Source organism: Hyla sarda, chromosome 3 (genome assembly GCF_029499605.1).
Source record: "Hyla sarda isolate aHylSar1 chromosome 3, aHylSar1.hap1, whole genome shotgun sequence".
Taxonomy (NCBI): Eukaryota; Metazoa; Chordata; class Amphibia; order Anura; family Hylidae; genus Hyla; species Hyla sarda.
The window spans coordinates 420,801,874-420,814,965 of NC_079191.1; the positions used below are offsets into that span (position 1 = coordinate 420,801,874).

A 13,092-nucleotide genomic window follows, 5' to 3' on the forward strand; every position below is an offset into this window, starting at 1 on the left:
CTTTAAAATGTCCTAGGGATCTGTAAAAAGTTTTCATCGGTCGGGGTCTCTTTGTTATGCAAAACAGGACAGTCTCATAGACTTACATTATGAGTCTATCCCAATCACTTGACACCTCTTAATCCTGGACCGTCACATAACACACTAGGCGTGCACCTTTCCTGAGTTGTTCCTCTACCCGGACGGGGTCTGAATATTTTGGGCAGGGAATAGAGCAACCCTGCTCTCACCTAAAACCACCTTTCCTTCTTACTTGTATACCTGCCCTAAGTGATGGATCCACAACTGGGCACTGTTCCATATACTGGAATAAAGTGCAGTGGCGCCACAGGGTTAAAAAAAAAAAAAAAACTGTATAAAATTCAGGGACACAGGTCAGAATACAAAAGGTAAACAGGCACAGAACTAAAGACAAAAGACAGACAGGGAATCCACAAACAAATGTGAAAATAGAGTTTAACATACCACGTCTTTACCAGAAAGCAAAACAGTACATATGCAGAAGACAGGAGAATGGTCAGGTGACAATAGCCAAGGGTCAAAAACACAGGCTAGCAAAAGCCCGGAGCAAAAACAAGATCAGATCAAGACAAACGCAGACAAGGAATGGCAGGCTGGCTGGGAATTTATATCCTCCTGAAATAGGGTTTGGACAGAGAGAGGAGAAGTGATTGACCTGGGCGTTGTCAAAGCAGCACATGATGCTTCAGCCAAACACCAGAAAATTTAACCTAAGGGCCACAACCAGGTTAAGTCATTACAGTATGTCTCTATTACATAAGATTTTTTTTATAATGACAGGTACACTTTAAACATCATACCTGATATTGGCTATGTTCACCATCACAACCATTTTTTTTAATTGACCAGTACATCTAAAATTGAACATAAAGCAATTTTAAAATAGATTTGAATTCCAAATTTCTACATCTCTTATGCAGACTTACAACAAACAAACCATGTGTAGTCTCGTTCTGCTGTCACATTCTCTTCCATCTGTTCACAATGTTTATGTTATTTCAGCCAGTTAGGAAGAAGTAGGGGTTAGTTGGAAGAGAGTAACACTGCAGCTTTAATGCTCCCTTTTATTCACAGCCATGACTGCCGAACATAACTTTATTGCTCTGTACAGTGAATACTGATGTCCAACTGGTTTCTCCTATGGTGTACTCCTCACTGCTATCCTAGTTCTTCTGGGTACTTCTGGAGCATATGTGTGCTGGCTTTTGTTTACTTAAACTAAAACGTACTAGGGACATGTCAAAACTTTTTATCGATCGGGGTCTCAGTGGTCAACGATGATGAGAACCAGCAAGAAAGGAGCACTCTTCCATTGACTTGCGCCTCTCCCCGAACTGTGTCTCCCAGCTTGTTCTCCTGAATGATTGGAGTCTGAACACTTAGATCCAGACTGACCAAAACTATTAATATGTCTCTACGACATTTCTATGTTTTTTTTTATAGGTTCCTTAGGGCCACCAGGGGAAAGTATTTTGAGAAAGCTTCCCCATTTTTTTTTTTTTTTGTTCAACAGTTTTTTATTAAAGAATTTTTCTTTAAAACAGATATTTGACAGTAAAGAAAATATAAGTATGTAGAATAATAAACAAAGGTCATTACATATTAACAAGACCAGGTTACAATATGGTAATCTGCATAGATCCGGTTGTCAAGATGTTGTAAAGTCCAGATTTTCTCAGGTCGGCTCTTTGAGTATCCGGGGAAGGCCCCACGTCAGGGACATTGAGCATACATAGAAGACGTTATATGATAACTTATGAAGCTAGGATTTTATGAAGTGGTATTCCCCATTTTATACACGTCCACTATTAATTCCATTGTAGTCTTAATCATATATGGCATCTAATAGGTTATTTGTGATCATCCCATAACAAATAGACCCTAGTAACAAGTCATCGGCTCCAAAATCACCTCCAAATGGGGTTGTCTTCTGCTAGGCCTTTGGGGCCCATTATAGTGTCAGAGCCTGGGGCCTATCAGAAAGTCTCAGTCTCACCATAGCCCATATCAACCCTATATGAAACGTACAATTTCTAGCATCGCAAACCTGGGTTACCATTGTTGACTGCACCTTCTTCTCCCATAGACACCTTCTACGTGAATGTCCCTCAGGTCCACCTCGTTCGTACTTTAGTCGATTTATTCCGCTCCAAGTGAAATTTGGTGCAGTTTCATTAAACTGAAACTGGCTGTCAGCGCGGCCTTGTTACGCTGTCCATCCTCATTTAACTCTCCCATAAGATCTCTTAATGAAGTTAAACCCCAAGTTCATGCCAATAATTCTGTGGCAAGAGTTTGCGCGATGTAACAATTCATCACTTGTCAGGAAGGCACTTTTAGTTTATACGTTTAATAAGGGCATCCTCGCGCTCGATTAATTAGAAGCGAACTGTTTGCATATTTACTAAATGCGGAGTGTCACTGCAAGCACGGCCTATTGCCTGCATGAATTATTTCTCTATCTGCAATAAACAGCTGGGTAATTATTACCGCAATAATCAGATAAATTCCTTCTGTAAGGCTTTCTTACATGGTAATTCTTTGAACTCATCCGAAGCTGAAGAAAATTTATGAACTCTGGTATCTTGACCGCGGGTTTTTTTTTTTTTTTTGCATTGAATTGCGTCCCTGATTTCTCTCTCAAGGACACAAAAAGCAGTAAACAGTTTGTAAATAGAGACAACTGGGGAGGATTCTCGGAGAACGCCGAGGCGCTATTATTTATGGCTAATTATTATTCGAAAAGATTTCTGGTTAATCTCCAATAGTGAACAAGGCAAACAGAACTGATATGTGTGGTTTAAAAATGTATGGCCTGCGCCGTCATATGAATGTGGAAGCCGTAATGAGATAGGCATTCTATTATTAGGGAGGGCACAGGGAGGAAAACACCATAAAATAGTGACTGTCTGCACCGTGTAAGACGACAGGCGAATCATAGCTGGGTCAAGCCTGTGACAATATTGGGGAGACCTTTAAAGCGGTACTTTGTTGCTAGACATCTTATCCCCTATTTTTTTGGATAGGGGATAAGATGTCTAGCAATGAAGTACCCCTTTAAAGGGGTACTCCCATGGAAAACTTTTTTTTTTTTTTTAAATCAACTGGTGCCAGAAAGTTAAACAGATTTGTAAATTACTTCTATTAAAAAATCTTAATCCTTCCAAAACTTTTTAGTATACAGAGGAAATACTTTACTTTTTAGATTTCTCTGATGTCATGACCACAGTGCTCTCTGCTGACACCTCTGTCCATTTTAGCAACTGTCCAGAGCAGCATATGTTTGCTATGGGGATTTTCTCCTGCTCTGGACAGTTCCTAAAATGGACAGCAGAGGTCAGCAGAGAGCACTGTGGTCGTGACATCCGAGAAATCTAAAAAGTAAAGCATTTTCTCTGTAGTTTATAGCCCCTAAAAAGTACTGGAAGGATTAAGATTTTTTAATAGAAGTAATTTACAAATCTGTTTAACTTTCTGGCACCAGTTGATTAAAAAAAAAAAAAGTTTTCCACGGGAGTACCCCTGTAAAGGGGTACTCCACTGGCCAGCATTCAAAAGTAAATGTTTGGAATGCTGTTTTTGCGCTGTGGGGGTCTGCCATGCCCCTTGTGACATCATGGTCATGCCCCCTCAATGCAAGTCAATGGAAGGGGGCATCACGCCCCCTTCCATTGACTTGCATTGAGGGGGCATGACCATGATGTAACGAGGAGCATGGCCGACCCCAACAGCTCGAAAACAGCGTTCGGAACTTTTACTTCCGAATGCTGGCCAGTGGAGTACCCCTTTAAGGTCTCCGAGTATTGGTGCACTGTCAAAGGCCTTACCCAGCTATGATTAGCCTGTCGTCTTACACAGCACAGACAGTCACTATTTTTATGTTTTCCTCCTTGTGCCCTCCCTAATGTCTGATCGCGGGGGTCCGGGGTTCAGAGCGCTGGATTCTGGAGGCCGTGGCATCTCGCCACACACCCTCCCTTAGACATAAATGGAGGGGGCGTGGTGGGACCTCACAACCGTTGAAAAATGGCCAGGAGATCATTATTACAGGTAGATTTTAAAGTGGGTTGTCTTTAAAGAACAATGCCCACATATGGTGGCTAATGACCATGCAATTTTTCTAGTAGAACTGCGGTATCACCGGCCAAACCATGCATTCATTGGCAACTGCATGTAGGCGCAGATTTTATGTATGCACAGCCACAGCTGCTGTGAGAACCTGGCATTGAGATTGAAGTTGGCCAATAGAGGTTTTCCGATTTTCTAGTTTTAAAGAAGCACTCCTGGTCTCCAACTCTTTTTATTCTGCCGGTTCCTTGGACACTCACCATCACTAGTCGTGCAGCACCATCAGTTTTATTCATTACTGTAACTGGGTCATGGTCATTAATGATCCAGTTCACAGTTCATAAGGTGTAGAGGAAGTGGTCAGTCCTGGGTCAGCTGACTTCCTCTGAACTACAGGAAGACATCATCACCTATCAGATACTCATGGCAGTTTCCAGACCCCTCCCCTCCACCTTTATCTATATACTGCTGCTGCTATATCTCATAGAATAGCATGAACACATTTGCTGTCATATGCCCCCTGTAGGTTAAAGGGGTTATCCAGGAAAAAACTTTTTTTTATATACATATATCAACTGGCTCCAGAAAGTTAAACAGATTTGTAAATTACTTCTATTAAAAAAATCTTAATCCTTCCAGTACTTATGAGCTGCTGAAGTTAAGTTATTCTTTTCTGCCTAAGTGCTCTCTGATGACACCTGTCTCGGGAACTGTCCAGAGTAGAAGCAAATCCCCATAGCAAACCTCTTCTACTCTGTGCAGTTCCCGAGACAAGCAGAGATGTCAGCAAGGAGCACTGTTGCCAGACAGAAAAGAACAACTCAACTTCAGCAGCTGATAATTATTGGAAGGATTAAGATTTTTTTAATAGAAGTAATTTAACTTTCTGGAGCCAGTTGATATAAAAAAAAAGTTTTTTTCCTGGAATACCCCTTTAACGTCAATGATGCAGGCTATAAAACACCATGTTGCATTTTCTGCATTAGCAAAAGAGCAGTAATGGCGACACATAAAATTCTTGCGGAGTCTAATACAGAAGAACAAAGGAGGTCATTTCTCCATGTACAAGGGGCGTCCGGAGGTTATAGATAGCCCAGCACCATCTACATATACGGCGGATGTTAGACAGACAGTGATTGCTTGATACCTGTAACAGTAAGATTAATTTACGCACAGTAGAAAAGCTGACAACAAGCTGCCCTTAACTACATGTGAGTCAATTTATGTTACACAGGAGTTCCCAGATAATGAAATATAAATGAGATGGGTTTACTGGAGTTTGAAGGTGTTTTACTGCAGCCTAATCAGTGATAAATACCCTGCTTAGCAATGGCTTAGCCGCGTTCTGGAGCGAAGGTAACACCGGGCAAAAACAGCACGATGACCCTGAAAAGTTAGGAGAAAACTCTGAAAATACTTTACTTAGCGTACACTGGGTCTGGGTGGCATCATGCTTACTGCTCCGCACATATCTCATTTTTCTGCTGCTTCCTCATTAAAAGAAATGCAGAAGTATTGGAGGGAAAAAAAACTGCGTTGGTGCTCCCAAGGAAGCAACCCAAGTCGTGGGTATTGATGCAAAATAATTTATTCTTACAGCATAAGAAATCAAAGAAAATAATAATAAATATAAATATAAAGCAAGACGCATTTCGGGAGTCACAGCTCCCTTTTTCAATTGCACGTGGTTGCTGTAACCACCTGCAATTGAAAAAGGGAGCTGTGACTCCCGAAACGCGTCTTGCTTTATATTTATTATTTTTTTTTTTATTTCTTATGCTGTAAGAATAAATTATTTTGCATCAATACCCACGACTTGGGTTACTTCCTTGGGAGCGCCAACGCAGTTTTTTTCCTCCAATACTTCTGCATTACTCTACGGACTCTCCTTGGGCTCCGTCCTCACGCTGCTGGCCTGCATACCAAGCTACCATCACCGGCAAGGAACACGCTACCCCCACCTGGGTACCTACCTATACCGGATAAAGACCTACACCGCACCCGGCGCTACCTCCTTTTTTTTCCTCCATTTTATTGCTCATTAAAAGAAAAGCATTGTGTCCTGTATAGTTGCAGCAAAAATTTAAGGGGTACTCCACTGGCCAGCGTTCGGAACTAAATGTTCCGAATGCTGTTTTTGCGCTGTGGGGGTCGTCCACGCCCCTAGTGATGTCGCGTCCACGCCCCCTCAATGCAAGTCTATGGGAGTCCCATAGATTTGCATTGAGGGGGCGTGGTCGCGAGGCCACGAGGGGTGTGGACAAACCCCCGCAGCGCGAAAACAGTGTTCGGAACATTTAGTTCCAAATGCTGGCCAGTGGAGTACCCCTTTAAGCGCATCACCATTCACTATAGGGCCCCAGGCACACTGAAATCGGTCAAACAGAAGGGAATGATTTCATAGGTTCTATATATAACATGTGCTGCTGTGTTGGATCAATCCATTACTGTAGGTAGTAACTGTGCGTTGGTTCGGTCCACAGTTAGCTAAGAGACAGCTGGGACAGTTTTTTGGATCAGTCCATTATTTTAGGTAGTAACTGTGCATTGGTTTGGTCCACAGTAAGTTAAAGGGGTATTCCAGGAAAAAATAAAATGTTTATATCAACTGGCTCCAGAAAGTTAAACAGATTTGTAAATTACTTCTATTAAAAAATCTTAATCCTTCTAATAATTATCAGCTGCTGAAGTTGAGTTGTCCTTTTCTGTCTGGCAACAGTGCTCTCTGCTGACATCTCTGCTTGTCTAGGGAACTGCACAGAATAGGAGAGGTTTGCTATGGGGATTTGCTTCTACTCTGGGCGGTTCCCGAGACACGTGTCATCAGAGAGCACTTAGACAGAAAAGAACAACTCAACTTCTGCAGCTCATAAGTACTAAAAGGATTAAGATTTTTTATAAAAGTAATTTACAAATCTGTTTAACTTTCTGCAGCCAGTTGATATCTCATTACGTGTGATGTGCATTTTCCGGTCCGAACTTTTTTGGATTTTAAATTGGTGCAAAAAATAAATAAATAACTTGTGGCATTCTTAGGCTAAGTTTCCATTTTGTTTTTTCTCTGGCAGTTTTTGAAAAACTACCTCTGCAGTTTTTGAGCCAAAGTCAGAAGTGGATCCATAAGGGAAGAGAAGTATACGTTCTTCCTTTATATGTCCTATTCCTTTTGAATCCACTTCTGGCTTTGGCTCAAAAACTGCAGTGGCCGTATTCCAAAAACTGCCAGAAAAAAGTGGAAACGTAGCCTAAGGCTCGGTTCACACTGTGGAATTTCTGCCTGCAATTCCGCTTTGAAATTGCAGGCAGAAATTCTGCTTACTAAAATGTATAGTATAGTGAATGGGTTTCCGTTCACAAATTCACGCTTCGGAATTCGTGAAGCGGAATTTTAAAAAATCCGCTTGAAAATTTCCGCCTAAAGAATGGCGTTGCTCATTCTTCAGGCGGAAATACTAGCGGAACACATTGCAGTCTATTGATGACTGCAGTGTCTGCGCGGTCCTAGAAGATTCCATATTGTGAACCTAGCCTAAGAATACTTAGGCTAAGTTTCCACTTGTTTCCACTGCTGCCAGATGTCAGCTGTAAATCAATGAGAAATACCAAAATGATTTTTACATTTTTCAGTTTGGCGTTTTTCCACCTTTTTTTGGCGTTTTTCCGCTCCTTGGTGGTTTTGCAAAGTTGCAGCATGTTGAGCCTATGGCATTTTTTTCTCTGAAATTGTGGCTTTTTTCTCCCATAGAAGTCTATAGGAGTAAAATGTCAAGAAAAACAAATGTTGGTTTTAACTTTGGCGTTTTTGCAAGTGTTTTTTATTCTTTTTTGAACTTTAGCGATCCAAAAAGTGATGGAGATACCTTATTTAATAAAATTTCGTAGGGTACGATTTAAAAAAAATATATTAAAAAAGATACAGCAGTGATGGAAAAAATTGTATTTAACGAAATTTATCTTTATTACTAGCTGTAATCCTTGTTGGGGAGGAAAATCAACAAAGGAGGAAGCTTTTGACTTCATATCCCGTCCTCATATATTGTTGTCATATCCCAACACCATATCCCGTCCTCATATCCCGTCCTCATATCCCGACTTCATATCCCGACCTCATATCCGGACCTCATATCCCGTCCTCATTTTCCTGTCCTCATTTTCCCGACCTCATATCTCATCCTCATATCTCTTCCTCATATCCCGACCTCATATCTCGTCCTTATGTCCCATCCTCATATCCCATATCCTTGTTGGGGAGAAAAATCAACAAAGGAGGAAGCTTTTGACTTCATATCCCATCCTCATATATTGTTGTCATATCCCAACCCCATATCCCATCCTCATATCCCGTCCTCATATATCGACCTCCTATCCCGACCTCCTATCCTGACCTCCTATCCCGACCTCCTATCCCATCCTCCTATCCCGTCCACATATCCCAACCTCATATGCTGTTCTCATATTCCGACCTCATATTCCAACCTCATATCCCATCCTCATATCCTGTCCTCAGGTAAGACTGATTTGTAATGAAGATATTATAAGCTTAAAATAGAAGGAAATGTTGCTTTGGGGGACTGGGCGTGATTTGCAAGCTAGACCGATGCACAAAAAGGGTAGATAATAAAAGGGGTGGGGCTTAAACAGTGGGCATGTCTTTGTGAGATGGGGTGTGGTTTGCAAGCCGGAATGACACATTCACCAGGAGATGCAGAGCGAAGCTTGTGGAGTAAGGTACTGGAAGTCCCATATACTTGCATGGGACTTGAAACAAAAAACCATTTTTTATATAAGCATGTAGGTAAGGGTTAATTTATCTATCATATCTTATTATTTGACATATAAGTAATATATGTACGAGGTATTATTGAAATATCTCCAGCCGTACGGAAGTCATGCCAGAACATATACTTCCCGTAGATTTTCATGGAACTTTAAACAAAAACCCGACCCTCACAAATGGGGGTAGTTAAGGGTTAAATTAACTATCCTATATTTTTAGTTGACATATAAATAACATGTGACTAAGTATTATCGAAATATCTCCAGCCGTTTGGAAGTTATGCAGTAACATATATTTCCCATAGACTTATATGGGACTTTAAACAAAAACCCCGCCCCTGGCAAATGGGGGTGAGTTAGGGTTAAATTACCTATTCTATGTTTGTTGTTGACATATAAGTAACATGTGACCAAGTTTCATGTTAATATCTTTAGCTGTTTGGACGTGATGCTGGAACACACACACATTTAGGGACATTTATCAATGTTTGCATATGTATTCCTTTTTTTAGTAATTTTTTCTTTACTTTTTTATTGCTTATGTGTGACTTATTTATCAACTGGTTTCAGCCTGTTGCTAAATTTCTTTCACGTAAGCAATTTTTCCTTTTTTACTTTGGTAGTAGCTTTTTCTGCTCCATGTTTGAGCTTGAGTAAATTTAGTACATTTTTAACCTTGTTGCGACTTTTTTTGCGCAGTTGCGACTGTCGCAGTTAATGAATACCAGACTACCCATAGTCCATTTTAAAATTATTACTACCTAGTTAAGTTTTGGAAAACTTGCTTTTCCCGCTTTCCAGTCAAAATGTTGCACGAAAAGTCCCGTAGTCGCAGGTGCGAAAGTGCGACATTTGTGCGAAATTTTTTGTAAAAATTTTTAACTAAATCGCTTGATAAATGTCTGTCATTGAGTTTTATATATATACTAGCTGAGTACCCGGCGTTGCCCGGTTTTTCCTTCCTCATCCTTGTTGGGGAGGAAAATAAACAAAGGAGGAAGCTTTTGACTTCATATCCCGTCCTCATATATTGTTGTCATATCCCGACCCCATATCCCGTCCTCATATCCCGACCTCCTATCCAGACCTCCTACGCCTTTATCATATATCGACCTTCTATCCCGACCTCCTATCCCGTCCTCTATCCCATCCTCATATCCCGACCTCCTAACCCGTCCTCCTATCCCGTCTTCCTATCCTGTCCTCCTATCCCGACCTCCTATGCCAACCTCCTAGCCCGTCATCATATCTCGACCTTCTATCCCGACCTCTTATACCGTCCTCTATCCCGTCCTCATATCCCTTCCTCATATCCCGACCTCCTATCCCGTCCTCCTATCCGGTCCTCCTATCCCATCCTCCTATCTCGACCTCCTATCATGACCTCCTATCCTGTCCTCCTATCTCGACCTCCTATCCTGACCTCCTATCCCGACCTCCTATCCCGTCCTCTTATCCAGTCCATCTATCCCGACCTCCTATCTCGACCTCCTATCCCGTCTTCCTATCCCATCCTCCTATCTCAACTTCCTATCTCGACCTCCTATTTCGACCTCCTATCCCGTCCTCCTATCCCGACCTCCTATCCCATCCTCCTATCCCGTCTTCCTATCCCGACCCCCTATCTTGACCTCCTATCCCGTCCTCCTATCCCGTCCTCCTATTTCGACCTCAGATCCTGTCCTCCTATTTCAGCCTCCTATGCCGACCTCCTATTCCGTCCTCCTATCCCATCCTCCTATCCCGTCCTCCTATCTCGACCTCCTATCTTGACCTCCTATCTTGACTTCCTATCCCGACCTCATATCCCAACCCGTAGTATGTGTACCAGGTATTGAAATATCTCCAGCCGTTCGGAAGTTATGTGGGAACATACATTTCCCATTGATTTGTATGGGCGTTTTAACAAAAACCCTGACTCTCACAAATGGGGGTAGTTAAGGGTTAAATTAACTATCCTATATTTTAAATGGACATGTAAGTAATATGTGACCAAGTATTATCGAAATATCTCCAGCCGTTTGGAAGTTATGCAGTAACATATATTTCCCATAGACTTGTATGGGACTTTAAACATAAACCCTGCCCCTGGCAAATGGGGGTAAGTAAGGGTTAAATCACCTATCCTATGTTTGTTGGTGACATATAAGTAACATGTGGCCAAGTTTCATGTTAATATCTTTAGCGGTTTGGATGTGATGCTGGAACATACACACATACACACACACACACACATTGAGTTTTATATATATATAGATAACAAAATTTTATTAATTTTTATTAATTTATGTGGGCAGGCAGGGTATTAAAAATGTAGTCGACAATAATAAGTATGTAGTGTGTGTGTTTTTCACTTTTTTATATTTTTTTAGGTAGTACTACTACTCCCAGCATGGAACACACTGTTCCATGATGGGAGTAGTAGTACCTGTACTAATTGACAGATCTCTCGTGTCACTTCTGACACCCATTGCAATCCTGCTGTATGATGTATAGATGCGTCCGGCCGCTCTTCCATGGTCCCCTGCACTGCCGTATAAATATATATGCCTATTCATATTTCCCACAGAAAGCTGTGATTGGCCAGGTGGTTCCAGCCAATTACAACTCTCTGTGGGAAATATGAATAGGAGTATATATATACGTCAGTGCAGGGGACCATAGAAGAGCGGCCCGCCCGCATCTATACAATATACAGGAGGGTCACAGCGGGTGTCAGGAGTGACACTCACTGTGATCTGTCTATTAATACAGGTACTACAGCTCCCAGCATGGAGTAGAGTGTGCTCCATGGTGGGAGTAGTAGTACCTGCAGTTAAGGAAAGATCACAGCAGTTATCACTCCTGATACCCACTGTGATCATCCTTCATCCCTGAGATGCGGATCGGTTTTCTCCTGCGCTCGCATCTCTGCACTATACTCCAGCTGGTCACTCACCATTCATACCTCCCTCTGAGAGCGGTGATTGGCTGCCACCATCTGGCCAATCCCCATTCTGGGCAGAAAATATAAATGAGTGATGTTCTATTCACATCACTGGCCGGCCCGGAGTATAGTGCAGAGATGTGAGCGCTGTATAGAGCCGCTCCGCATCTCTGCTTTATTATGGACGATCGCATCGGGTGTCAAGAGTGACACCCGGGGCGATCTGTCTATTGCTACAGGTACAACTACTCCCATCATGAAACAGTGCATTCCATGCTGGAAATGGTAGTACTACCTAAAAAATATTTTTTTTTTTTAAGTGCCCTGCCCGCTCACATAAATTGATCCCTGTTTAAAAAATAATTAAAATTTCATTATAAAAAATATAAGTTTCGTTAAATAACTTTTTTCCATCACTTCATCCTTTTGTGTTTATTTATTTTTTGGTACCCAACAAATTTTGAAAAAACGCCAAAGGGGTCAAAAATGCAATTTCTACTCAAATGCAAAAATTCCAGAAAAAATGTCAGATGTAAGAAATTGCACTGGCGTTTTTTTCACACAAAAAAACGCAGGAAAAAAAAAACAAGTGGAAACTTGTTTATATGTATCAACCTATGTTTATATGAAGACCAATTGAAAACACGTCGTCCATTACAGCGCTCGTGATTCTGCCTTGTGATACCAAATCAGACACAGACATATGCGTTTTTTTTACAAAAAGTTAAGAAAACCATTTTGTATTTTTTTTTTTCCATCCCAGATCAAGTCTGAAGGGCAAATCCTGAAAGTGCAGGTGTAGCCCACAGGCTTTGTGCGATAGTCGCTGCGTTTCGTGTGGGCCATTACGGGATTGTCGTCTCTTTTTTTTTGTTCAGGATTGTTAGCCGCTCTCCTGCTTTACGTGACCCTCAGTCCTTCAGCTAATCGACCGGTAATTTGGGTTTGATAACTTACAGCACGTAATAGGCTTCCAGGTTGTATTAAACTAAATAGGAGCCGCTCCGTTTTAATCTCACTTAAGCATAAAATTAAGATTGATCAGTAAAGTGAGGACACAGTCTGCGTTATTGAGGCGGCTCGCGTGTCGCAAACATGACAGTGGGGAGCGAACACAGAGACATTATGTGACACGGAGACTGGCGAGGATCTGACCTGATGCGTGGCCTGAGGTCATGACACCAGTCTGTCTTTCCAGCAGAGCATTACCCTAGCGTACGGGGGGGGGGTGGGGTGGGGGGTCTGTATACAATTATAACCATGTGTTCAGTCCTTCACCAATATGATTGCACTTGACTTTA

At 41.7% G+C, this 13,092-nt stretch overlaps 1 protein-coding gene across 2 annotated transcripts in view; it reads left to right on the forward strand.

The window, feature by feature from the left end:
- SPATA17 (spermatogenesis associated 17) overlaps window positions 1-13,092 on the forward strand; it is a gene marked incomplete at its 5' end in the record, with an annotated part of 239,616 nt that overhangs the window by 52,609 nt on the left and 173,915 nt on the right.